At 54.6% G+C, this 11,176-nt stretch overlaps 1 long non-coding RNA gene across 1 annotated transcript in view; it reads left to right on the top strand.

Annotated features, from left to right (window-relative positions):
- Nucleotides 1-3,303: 3,303 nt before the first annotated feature.
- Nucleotides 3,304-11,176, top strand: part of LOC148107586 (uncharacterized) — a 64,555-nt gene continuing 56,682 nt past the window's right edge. The window contains exon 1 of the long non-coding RNA XR_015722134.1: nt 3,304-5,115. This is a non-coding gene — a long non-coding RNA (uncharacterized LOC148107586). The remainder of the gene's footprint in view (nt 5,116-11,176) is intronic.

The raw sequence follows: 11,176 nt of genomic DNA, 5'->3' as shown, positions 1-11,176 counted from the left end.
CAATACCTCTGCAAACAGCTGTGGCCCCTCAGAGCTGGACTGAGGAGCCTGTTGGCTGGAAGGAGAGCTGTCCCCCGTGGACGTGGGCCAGCTGGAGGCTCCGTCCCTGGGGTCCACCACTCCGTCACTGCAGTCCTGCGTCCCTGTTGCCCATTTTGAGTGGGGGTGTGGGTGAATGGGTTGGGGCTGGGGCTGAAGAGTGTCCCCTGAGCCTCTGAGGTTGGAGTTAGGAGAGGGCAGTTAGTGTCAGGCTGCACCCGCCTGGCCCCAACTGCAGGGGAGCGCTGAGGGGAGTGGCAGCCACAGCTCACCTCCACCAAGAGTCAAAGCTCTTCAAGTGGTCAGCATCGAAGTTAGAAGTATTTCTCAGTGAAGATGCTAGTTTCTCTCAACATTTTTATCGAATTCTGGAAGTTTGACAAAATAGAACTTTTGAGTCTGAAATTCACACTCTTGTTCGGCAGCCTGGAGCCTGTCTGGGCTGCTGTGGCTACTGCTGGTTGACAGGCGCAAGACTCCAAGCCAGGGCCCACCCCCACACAGGGCCGTGACCCTCCGATTTCTCCCTGCTGCCTCAGAGTAAGGCCTGACTCCTGGGCAGTACTCCTCTTGGCCCTCTGAGCTGGCCCCTGCCTACCCTTCCAGCTCCACCCCTATCACATGCCGCCATGCAGGGCTCCCCGTCCTCTTGCCAGACTGGACAGCCTTGACAGAGCCCTGTTGCTTCTTACCTCTGCGCTTGCTGCCACTTTTACTGGAAGGCCATTCTCCATCTGGCTGACTCTGACTCATGCCTCTGATAGACCTGGGTGCCACCTCTTTTGGAAAGCCTGCCCTGGCCGACTCGAGCTGGATCAGGCGGTCCTTGCCCAGGTTCCCGTTGTGCCCCCTCTTATTTATTATAACACGGGATTGCAATTGTCTGTTAAATGGATCTCCCACAGGGTGGGACTTGTCCTGTTCCTCACAAAGCCCAGTATGTCATTCCAAGCTTCTTGTACTGACAAAAAAAGGTGTGTGTGTGTGTGTGGTGGGGGGAGGAGGGGCAGTCCTGCTCCTTTCTGAGCAAGACACACAGCCTAGGAGCCATAAAAGCAAAGACTGATAAATTTGCCCACAGAAAAATAAACAATTCCGCCTAGCAATAGCCCAAAGGCAAGGTCAAAAGACAAACATACACGGGAAAATTCTCTGCGGCTCATATAACAAAGGCCTAATTGCCCTAATATATAAAGAGCGCTACACTGATTCAAAAAAGACCAAGAATACGAAAGAAAAGTGAGCAGAGGATAAAAATTCAAGTCCACGTGTGTATGTGCACACACGCCCACATGGTTCTTAGACATAAGCTACTCAGCCACATTCGTGGGGACAGTGACGCAAAGCAAACCACACGTCAGCGGAGGTTTTCGTCTGTTAGATGGGGGAGGCCGAGGGGCCGGGCACCCGCTACCTCACTGCAGGTTTGATACGGCCTCGCTGCAGAACAATCTGGAAATACCTATCAAAATTGCGTATGCACTTTACCCTCTCACCCGGCAGTTCTACTTGCAGGCATCCGCCCCACGGGTCCGCTTGCATCTGGGACATCACGTCTGAGTGAGGCTCTCTGTCGCGGCTTTGTACATGCCCGCGAGAGGCTGGGAGCACCCTCGCTATCTCACAGCTGGAAACGGGTCGCATCCGGTAGGGCAGCTCCTGCACGGGGACACGACGCAGCCACAAGACGCGTGTGGGGAAGCCCTCTGGGTGCCCGTGTCGGATGCCGTCTGAGATGTCGTTGCTACACAGAAAATGCCAGACACAGAAAACGGTCTATTCCGCGCTAGCTTGTGCGCCAAACAAGCGAGGGGCGGAAAGGAGGACGTGTTCCCACTGGCTTCCAGATGCATCGAACACCTATTGAAAAATAAACAAGAAACCAGTCCGCTGTTTGCCGCTTGGCGGCAGAACTGGGGGGTTGGGAAAGGTGGGAGACCGACTTCAGTTTAAGTTGGGGGGCGGGTGAGCATAGTGTCTACTACAAAGGCCGTAAATACACACATTTTAAAAAAAGGTTCCTTCTGTCCTTTATCCAGAAGTTCCTAGGCAGAGAGTTAATGCCAAAAGGCTTGGCAGGGGCATCTGGAGATTTCCATCAAGGCCTTTGGAGTAGAAATGGGTCTGTTTTTCTTGTCATGAGCTAATAGAAGAGGAGGACTTTTGAATACCCCTGGGTGCTACTTAGAAGACTTTGAGGGCCCGATCTCAAGCAGCTTACGCTCTTACGGGAAGAAGACCCAAGGCCTTCAAACAATCGACCGTGAGAATCAAACGTGAGACCATGTGGGACAGACTCAGTGCGTGGCTCAGAATCGAGAAGTAGTAAGGGTGGGCCTGTTGGAGGGCGCAGGGCTCCCGCCGGTGCTTCTGGAGGACTGGTCAAGTGAAAGAGTTCAGGCAGCATGAAGCCGGGCTGCCCTTGTTTGAGGTGGGACACCTGGATAGGACCTGGGGCTCCAGGGCTAGGGACCCAGGTAGCTTCAGCCGGGGGGCGAGGCGAGCTGGGAGTGTGGTAGAGGTCAGCTGTGTGGTTCGTGGGACAGATTGGACGATTGAGACGCTGTAGTCGGGGAGGAAGCCAGATGCTAAGCTGGGGAAGCGAGGCTGTGCTGAAGGCCTTGGCCAGACCTGTGGTTCTGGAGAGGAAGGGGGTGCAAAAGTGAGCGACGATGTGACGAAAAACCAGCATGATTAGAAAGCGTAAGAACCGCTGTCCTGTGGCGAGAGGGGCCGGGGCCGGGGTGGGGGGAGCACTTAATGACAATTGTGTGTGTGTTGCTGCAAGATTTATTAACAGTCCCCAGTGCCACCCACTAAAAAAGAATTTTGCTTTGCTTACCACAGTTTTCCCTCTCAGGATTGTTTAGTCTGCCCTCATGGTTCCTGGGCATTCTGGGGTGTGGACGTGGGAAAAACAGACTGAGCTCACAGAACTGGGGCGATGGGAAGAAGGGAAGGGAGTCTGACTTTTTGTATTGTGTCTCCCTTGTGTGGTGTATCCCTGTACTGAGCGAAGGGGGAGACAAATTCAAGCAAGGAGCAGAGCCCCGATGAACTCCTTAACGAAGAGCTGAGAGGCCTGAGTGCAGGGGCGGCAGCAGAGCCAGGCGGGCGGCCAGGAGCTGGGGTGCAGTTTGGGAGCTGGCTTCGTTGATTTTGAGCTGCCGGGGGGGTTCCAGAAGCAGGAGGTGGGGGCTACAGGGGTGTTTGAGGAATGTTGCTGAGGGGTGTGAGTTGGACACACTTTAAGGTTCTTCCAGAGACCCAAGTAAGGCTTGGGGTTCCTTTTAGGTTCCGTGGCCAGTGTGTGCTGCTCTGAGTGTGGCTGTGCAGGACCGAGCCACCGGAGCCCTCATCATACTCGGGTTCCACGCATGTGTCAGTGTTCCCTGTACCGCTGCGTTCCCCTCCTCTCACTCCACCTCCTGACACCACAGCTGCGCGATGGAGTCGGCTGGCCCATTGAACCCATCGTACAGATGGGAAAGCGAGGGTCCCCCGGCCGGGCTCTGTCTCTGCCCGGTAGCCACCTGCGCGCTGGCCCTTGCCTTGACCCAGAGCTCCACCCTCATGAGCGTTTACCGCGCTGGGGTCCCTTGAAACGCTCTGTCTGCCACAGACTACCGCCGCCAGCAGATACCTGGGGTTTTTTTAGTCCCAATTTAGCAGCTGCCTCATTACCTTTTTCCTCCCGTAGCTTCCTTCATACACACACATTGCGGTTTCTAGGGCAGCGCAGGAATCTGAAATGTCACGCAAATGCCTCTGAACAAAGAGGCCTGGAAGCAGATCCCAGTGACTGACAGCTTGTTTACACCAAGAGCTTCCGGGTGGAACCAAATCTTCTGTAATCGTCAAGGCAGGTTTGGTACTACCTGGGGCAAGGCAAGGATCGGGCCAGAGCTGCCAGTTGTCTAACAGCGAAGGAATGTCAGGAGTGGGTGGGTGTCAGGAATGTCAGGGCAAGAGGCGCGGGAGGTCGGGGCCTCGGGGCCTTTGGAGGACATGCTGCTAAGCCAGCGATGCTCTGAGATCGTCATTCCCTTGCTGCAACCGGCTGGTCTCGTGGTGGCTTTATCCGCTGAAGTTAAATGGTTACTCTTTGCCTGCTGACCCAGATAGCAGGTCCCCGGGGATTGGAGGCCCAACCAACTCCCTTTTGGGCCTCTGGATTCCTGGAAAAGCGGGGAGAGTTCAAAGGTGCCTTCACTCCCTGCGGGTGAGGGCTGAGGGTTTCCGGCTGTAGCGGTGGGCTTGGCTTGCATGCAGGAAGGAGAGGCTGGGGCGCCCCCCAGAGCCTGCAGTGGAGCGTGGGGGTGGGGCAAAGAGCATTTCTTGCTCTCAGGAAAGAGCACAGCTTGGCAGCTGCTGTCACCTGCAGCTTCTAAAAATCACTCTCTCGATGGGGGAGAAGTTGAGCTCTGGAGCTCCACTCTTGGGAAATTGGCACGAGGGGAGCCAGGGAGAGAAGGCCCTAGAAGGGAACTCGTGCTTCTGTCTAGCACCTGGCATGTGCTTTGCCTGCCTTATTTCATTCTCCTCACCGCCCTTCAGGGTGGGCATTGCTATCCCATTGCAATCAAGAACCTGAGGCTCAGAGAAAACTACAAACCAAGACGCGGCCTCTTAGAGGGGAGAGCAGAAACGGGTGGTGGGCTCGCACGGGCCGGGCCTGCGCTGGGAATAGGAAGAGCGGCAGGTAAGCTGACCGTGTATTTTGTCATCCAGAGTGAGCACTTCTGAGAGAGGAAAAAGGGGCAATAAACACATCAGGACCACAGGCATCAGCTGGGGCTGAGCTGGGTAAGCCGGGATGCTCGTCGCCCTACACGCAGAGCAGCAGAGGGAAGTACTGCTCGAAGTACCAGCCGCCATTGATGCTGTGATCCGCGTGGCAATCCCTCAGGTGGCCATTATCCCCATTGGGCAGATGAACACACTGAGGCTTGACTTCCTCAAGGTCCCATGGCTTTGAAGTGGGAAAGCACGGGTCGGCCCCAAGCCCTTGCTGCCTCTCAGGCCCAGAGCCTTCGGAGGACGACCAGAGGACGAGAGCAGCTGGAGAAACAGCAGGTGAGTGAGTGTGGGGCAGGGTGCAGGCCCCAAAGCCTTCTGCAGCATTCCCTGATCGTCCTGGACATCCAAGGGGACAGTGGCCAAGGCAGGGAATTTCTGGGGGACAAACGTCTTCGCCGAGTCACCCCATTGATACGATTGGTGAACAGGAACACTGAGAAATCTCCCGGTGCGTCTCCTGGAGCCAGGACTGGCCCCTTGGGTCTGCGGATCCTGTCAGGGCTCCAGCTCTGTCCTTCTGGGACTCTCGGAGAGACTGTGGTAGTCTGGGAGGCAGGAATGCTCTAGGTTATGGGCGGAAGGTGGGTCCGACCATACGTGGGTGGAGGGTTTGTGAGCCTCCCGGTTGGTTCTTCCTACACTCGCAGGCCCGGCTGGTCTTCCAGGAGCGGGTCGGCCCAGACATGGAGGGCCCGGTGCAAAGGTCAGATGGCCTTTGCAGGCCCCTCGGCATATTGCGTCACAGGTGGGTGGGCAGGGCTGGTCGCCGGTCGTCCAGCCGGGCCGACCACACCACCTGGTAGCACCCACGCTTGGGCGGCTTGCGGGCTGGCAGGGCTGACAGGGGAAGGGAAGTCCTTTCCCTTAGGGAGGGCCAGTCTGTCTGGGGCGTCTCACACGAGTGCAGTAGCCTGAGGCCTCCGCAGGCCAAGGTTGTGTCATCAAAGGCTGATCGTGTTTCTTCATTCATTTAAAATAAAAAAAAAAAAGACTTTACTTTTTAGGTTCACAGCAAAATTGAGTGGAAAGTGTAGTGAGTTCCTGGATATCCGAACCCCAACACACGCCCAGCCTCCTCCTGTTCATTCATCCTTCGATCTCTGCGTCCAGACACTGTCCTGGACCAAGGCCCAGCCCTGACCTCAAGGCATTTCCAGTTTAGTGAAGTAGACGGAAGAGCAGCTAGACTACCCAGGGAGGGGGTAAGGGAGGGGTAAGTAATCCTAGGGTGCCAAGGGGGCTCTGCGGGGCGCTCTGACGAATGAGGAGCTCTGTAAGGAAGCTCTTCCTGGGCTGAATTCTAAGAGAGGGGTAGGCGTTAGCAAAGAGGTCAGGGAGGGCAGGAGTGGGGTGCAGTGTGTGCAGAGGCCTGGGGCCAGCTAGCACATCTGACCCAGGCTCTGGGGTCTTTGAGGTTGGATGTGGTAGGTGGAGGCAGGAGGAATCCCATCCTGCAGCGCCTAAAGCTGAGCCGTGTAGTGTGGGAAAGAAGGGTCCCGGTGGGCCGAGCAGGCAGGAGGGGCTTTCTGGTGTGGGTGGGGCCAGCAGTGACCCTTGAAAGGGTCTGCGAAAACTCAGCTACAGGACTGTGCAATCTGTAGCTTTAAGTGTGTTCTGAAAATGCTTCCGGGGTTTTCACTGATGCGTCCAGTGCAAGCCCCTTGAGGACAGAGTCCTTTTTCTGATGGCCCGCGGGTCAATGCCCCTTTCCCTTCCGCCCAGAAATAGCCTTGACCCACACACAGTCTCATCTCACAGAGAAGCAGCTGAGCCCCACCAGGCACAAGTCTGGATCATGTCAGGTTTTCTCCATTTATTTATCCTTGGTGGTGGTTCTAGGAAAGGGGCGTGAGAAAAAGGAAAACCCCTTTCTAACAGAGACAGCCGACAAGGCACAAGAGGGCAAGGACTTGGACCTCTCTCCCCAGCAAGCCTGAGGCACAGCCAGAGTCCCCCGGCCCCCAGAGTCCCCTGCGAGGGGCATGGGCCAGGCCAGGAGTAGGTGGGGTGCCCCCTGCAGCCAGGGCTCAGAGCCTCTGCTGGCTTGGTCGGCAGATGGAGACAGTCCAGTGTGCCCTTTCCTGCGATTCGGAAAGAGAGGCGAGGATGAAGGGGCTCTGAAGCCATCTGGGAGCGAAGGTGGTCCCGAAGGAGTAGAGAGTTCCCAGAGCAGTTCTCCCCGTGAGGACGTACCTGCTGGAGGTCCGAGGCCGTGAACACGCCCCTCTCACCAGCGTCCTGACAAGGAGACTCACGTCCTGAGCACCATGTGTCAGGTTCTTTGCATCCATGACTGTTTCATCTGTCATCCTGTGAGGGAGATACTGTTACCGTCCCCATTTTACTGGTGGGTAAACTGAGGCTCAGAGAGGTGCAGGGACTCACCAAAGGCGTAATCTGGTCAGTGGCCGTGCTGGAGTACAGGCCCAGGTCTGCCCGTGTCTACCGCCCACCCGCTACCTGGCGTCCTCTCTCTCCACCTGGGCCGCATGGAGCGGCGCGACAATGGAGGGCCTGGCCTCATCGAGTGACATGTGCCTCCTTCATTCCCGCGCTCTATCCCTCTCCGTGGTACACGCACCTCGTGCGGGCCCCGGGCTCAGTGTTGGGGACGGGCTGCTGTGAGCGGCAGAAGCAGATGTGCTCCCCGCCCTCGGGGGCCGGCTATCTAGTGGGAGAGGCAGACCTTTATCAGATGAGGAAGAGGAAACACTCTGATAAGCACCACGATAGAAAAGGACAGAATGCTACGAGAGCGGTAACCACAGGGCCTAATTTCATGAGGGCGAGAGGGGGGTTTCAGGGAAGACTTCCGGGAGGAAATGAGCAGAAGAAAATTGAATGGCCAGTAGTTAGCTGGGGAAGATGAGCCAGAACATTCCAGGCCGAGGTTACCGCATGTGCAAAGGTAGGAAGGAGAGGGCTAGCTGGGGTAACTGAAAGGAGGGTCATGAATAAGGTAGAGGGTAGTGGGTGAAGGTGGATAGGATGGGCCGAGACCCAATGAGGCAGGGTCTGGAGAGCCACCTCAAGTAGCCGTGGGAAACCGAGGCAGGCGCCGATGAAATGAGACCTTCCTCTCTTTGTGGTGAGCTAAGTGAGAACACACAACAAATCGTGGAACTTCCCCAAAAGTTTGGGCTGCATTAATAGTGGCATAACATGCAGATCAAAGGAGGTGATTGTTCTCTTTTTGGCCCAGACTGCACCTGAGGGTTGTGAGCCTTTCAGAACCCTCACCATCCGGTACCTACAGGAGGAGAGCCAGCACACTGAACGGGTGCATGAAAATGGCTGTTTGTGCAGAGAAGGGCAGCCCCAGAGGAAAGGAGTGTGTGCTAGACTTCCGAGGAATCTCCTGGAGACAAAGTTCAACCCCATAGAGGGAGAAACATCCTGGCACTTAGGGTTTATGAGAAACGGCGTGAGCTACTGTGAGGCACCAAGCCTCCTGTTCTGGGGTATCAGAGGTGTGGAGAGGGACCCTGCTTAGCTTAAAGGGTGGTCTAGGTTCAGTCCTTAGCACTGATTCAGCACATGCTGTTTGCCTTCTCCCTTCCACCTCTGAGTTGGAGACGGACGGCACGTGTCCCCGGAACACCGGTTCTTGGGCCTAGATGGTGGTGAGCCGACCTTAGCTAGCCTAGTGTGGGCTCTGGGTGTGTTCTGTAGAGATTGCTTTGGGGGAAACCAGGCCCTGGGGATGGTGGTGGTTTTAGGCCTGTGGGCTGGCTGCTGCTGGTCGCCACCTGAAGTCATTTCCCAGGGCACCTCTTTCAGAATCTTGAATATTTTCTGGTACCCTGGCCGTTTCAACTGTCTGTCCTGTGATCCCCACTCAATCAGAATCTAAGAGAAGCCAACAAATCCCTCCCCTACTTCCCCATCAACTGTATGAGTACTTCCCAGAACTCCCCTGTTTCATTAAAGAGAGGGCTGCTGTGGCTCTCATACCCCAGAACTCTCTCGCGCGATCCCCTCTGTCTTTGACATTCTGTTAGTTCCCAGGCCTTTGTCTTCTTTCTTGACAAGAGCTTCAACCTATGCCCTAGGCTCCTTCCCGCTGCCAACACGGCCTCCAGACCTGTTCTTTCCCATGGCCCTGCCACCTGCCTTCTGTTGTCTACTTGGCCTGTCTCCTCTCTGCTGAGTTCTGGGGTTGGGGCCAATTACAAGTTTTTGTAATTGAAGTGCATATGTCTTAAGTGTACAGCCTGATGATTTTTGTATGTGCATACACCTGTGTAACTACCACCCACATGAAGCCAGAGAATGTTTCCAGGTCCCTCCTTTTAAAATAGATCCATCCTCTAGGCTCCTACTGCATTATTATTGGACACTTGCCAAGAGTTGCTTTTTATTCCAACTAGCTGGTGGACAGGAATGCATCCTGTTTACTGTTTTTGCCTTGTCCCACCTGGCCTAGCACAGAGCAATGCCCGTAGGAGGTGCCCCTTGAGGCCCATTAGATGGAGGGGTGTAGAGTTTGCCAAGTATGTCTCAGACCATGTACCCAATTGTCCATCAGAAATGTGGGAGAGGTGACAGAGATGAAGGATGGGTCACTGGAGTGCAGGAGAATCCCTGAGCCCCGAGTGTGCTGGTTCTGTTCGGGTGACCTGCCATCCCCAAGATGCTGTCTACAGGTCTGGAGGCACACATTCGCAACAGAGGGCTCAGGTGTGTGGAACCCCTTGTGTGGAATGCCCTTCCCAGTGGGCATTGGCTATAGCATGGAGCTAGCCGAGCTCCCAACCTGGGCCCGGAGAGCTCTGGCCTGAGTGCCCACCATGGCTGGTTCAGAGAGCTGAAGGAGTAGGGCCAGAGCCAAGTTGGAGGAGACTTTGAATGTCTGGTGCAGAATGCCCTGAGGGAGGTCAGAGGGCATGGATTCTCACTTGGAGGGCAAAACCTCCCCTGCTGGCTACCCTTCCCTGGGAGAGCCTGTCCCTTCCCTCCTCTTAATTCAGAACCTTGCTTGGGAGATGGTACCCACAAGAAAATAGAGCCTTGGCCTGGGCTGGAGCAGCAAAGTGGGAACAGCAGGAAGGAGGTGGAGGGAAGAGGGGAGGCAGGGTGGCATGTGTATGTGGCACATGAAGTCCAACAGCTGTCCTGCAGAACCACGTCTCCAGGCTGTTGAGACTTGAAGATATGCTCTTTGTTCTAAGACACAACTCTCCAGTTCTTTGGGGAGCAGAGAGAGACCTCTTTTCTGGGGTCCAAATGCCAAATGTCATTAAGGGTCTTCCCCTTGGGTGGGATCTGCATCCCTCAGACTATATTGTCCCTATTTCCTTTCATCTTTTTGACTCTAGTAAATACGGGTCTCACATAAGGCTGGGGGACACTGGGTGAATCTTGGCTTTTACGTCATTTCTGTTACTTCAGGGCTCAGTGTAGGGCTTGCATCCCAGGTCCACCTGACACCAAAATTTGTCTTATTAACCACTCTGCTGAAGGCAGCATGATGGCAAAGTCTTATTATTAGGGATGGCCTGTCCCTCTGTAATTGGTAGAGGCGCAATCATGAGCATATGATGTCAGAGAGGAAAAGAGGGAGAAAAGGAGGAGAAGTGCACAAGGAGGTGCAAAAGGAGGAGAATGTTCAATGCAGATGATAAGGATTAACTAAAGTACCTTAGATCAATTTATGAATAAGAAAGGCAGGGATCTGTAAGGGTGTATTATTATCCTTATTTTACTAAAAGAGAAATGGATGCTCCGGGGAGTTTACTCAGATCAGAGTCAAGAAGCAGGAAGACGTGGAGGTGTGACCAACTGCAAAGCTGGCTCTTTCTCCCTCCGTGGAAAGTGACCTTCAGGTGCCATGAACATACCTTCAGGTTGGGATGTCTAGCTCCAAAACAAAGAGCCAATCTCCAGACATTTGAGGGAAGCCTTCAACATGTAAGAGAGGCCAAAACAACAGAAAAAAGGAACTCAGAAACAAAGATCTCAGAAACAAAGATGCTGCAAAGAGCAGAAGAAAACCTCAAAGAAACTATCGTTGATAATCTCAGAGGGACTGGAAGAAATACTGCATCTAGAGGTGCCTGGGTGGTGCAGTTGGTTAAGTGTCTGGCGCTGGGTTTCAGCTCAGGTCATGATCTCAGGGTCCTGGGATTGAGCCCCATGTTAGGCTCTGCACTCAGCTTGGAGTCTGCTTAAGATTCTCTCTCTCCCTCCCCCTCTGCTTCTCCAACCCTTGCTGTCTGTCTCTCTAAAATAAATAAACACAATCTTAAAAAAAAAAATATTGCATCCTGCAACAAGAACAAGATGCCACCAGAAGGAGAACAGAGAACAAGTAAATTTAAGTGATAAAAAAGATAGT

This window comes from Ursus americanus, chromosome 28, assembly GCF_024610735.1.
Source record: "Ursus americanus isolate L20-20 chromosome 28, mUrsAme1.1.p, whole genome shotgun sequence".
In the NCBI taxonomy this organism is placed as follows: domain Eukaryota; kingdom Metazoa; phylum Chordata; class Mammalia; order Carnivora; family Ursidae; genus Ursus; species Ursus americanus.
The sequence above is the reverse complement of the archived record's forward strand: the minus strand, read 5'-3'. Positions and strand labels throughout refer to the sequence as shown.